The sequence below is a fragment of the Arvicola amphibius genome, chromosome 15 (assembly GCF_903992535.2).
Source record: "Arvicola amphibius chromosome 15, mArvAmp1.2, whole genome shotgun sequence".
Classification (NCBI taxonomy): Eukaryota; Metazoa; Chordata; class Mammalia; order Rodentia; family Cricetidae; genus Arvicola; species Arvicola amphibius.
The window spans coordinates 6852681-6854276 of NC_052061.1; positions in this window are offsets into that span (position 1 = coordinate 6852681).

Below are 1596 nucleotides of genomic sequence, written 5' to 3' on the forward strand. Positions count from 1 at the left end.
CTGCATACCAGATATTTACATAATGATTCATAACAGTAGTAAAATCATAGTTATAAAGTAGCAGTGAAAATAACTTTATGGTTGGGGGGGGGGTCCCACAACATGAGGAACTGTTTTAAGGGGGAGGTTTAAGAATAAATGAGGAAGTTTGAGAACCACGGGTCTAGAGGAAACAAACTCTGGAAATAAGAGGCCTAAACACTGCTTGACTCCCTTTGAAAGCAAGGTCCTCTTGTCACGAACTAAGAAAGGAAGTTGAGCATCTCACAACTCTTAGTTCTCCAAGACATCCTGGGCTCCATCGGCTCCTGGTGGCTTTGTGCTTTGCATTCATTTCTTTTCATATCAGGAGATGAAAACAGTAGCTCCCGGTTATCAGTCCACCTAGTATTGATTAAAATCCCTTCCCAAAGACCTTCCGCCTCACTTCCGGCATGGTGTGATTTGCTTTTCTTTTGACTCCGTGTAACATATGATTAATGCTGATCTTGGGAGTCCCGGTGAGATGAAGCCGGGTGTCGGGTGTGATTTGTCAGCTTGGAGGTATAGATTATTTTATGCTTCTCGAACTTTGTGGCCAAGGGAACACAGCCCTTGATTGTTAGATCCATCCACACTTTCCCCTGGGCTATGAAATGCCAGAAACATTAAATACCCCACTTAATACATAACCTCATTCTGTATGCTTGACTATTTTGTTTTTAATTTTTCTTCCCTTTCCCGGCTGCTCACATGAAATGGGATCAAAGAAAAAAATTATCCTCACTGGATTTTGTTAAAATATTAATAGGTTAGGGTTGACTGGCTAAATTGAATATCTTTGCTGATCTCCCTTGCATGTTTAACTTGTGCTTAGGAAAATATGTTTCCTAGGTGATAACCTTTTATGTACCAGCCCGACTTCATTGAAATGCATAGAGATAAAAATATGTCACGCTCAGCGGCTATGCTATTCTTGTGTGCCTCTGCGATTATTCAGATGGTAATTGACCCCCACCTGTAGACAGCTCCGATTCTGTAGTCAATCATTTCATTTGATGTTAAAATATGTGAAAGTACAATTATATAATTTACATTACAAATCATGCTGAATGCCAGGGGTCTCTGAACCAGTGACAAACGCAAAGGCACCCAGGGTTGCGGGGGCGGAGGGGGGGGGGAGAACGCTGGTCAATAAATGGAGTGAATTACACCGGGTGAGGGTTCAACTCCTCTTATTTGTGTCCACGACAAGAGCTTTTGTGCGCGTGTCACGGAGAGACTGCCTGTGGCCTTTTTGCACCACAAATGGCACCGTTCTGGATGCCTTTCTGCGGACAGCATCCCTTTCCCAGGGAAAGATTGCTCCCTGTGGCCTCCGATTAGGTGAAGAAGTGAGGGCTTGTGGAGGCCGTAAGAGGAAAGCGGAGCTGATAAAGGGGGTGCTATGGGATCTGGAAGGTCACAGGAGCTACCTGATGTGGAACACAACTCCGGCATGGGTTACCACCTTGTCACTTAGCCTTGCAACTTTCCGAGCCCCAGTTCCCAGACATCAGACCCGAAATATTATCAGCAGTCAGGGGGATTTTCCGTCTGATTTTCAGTATGTGGTCA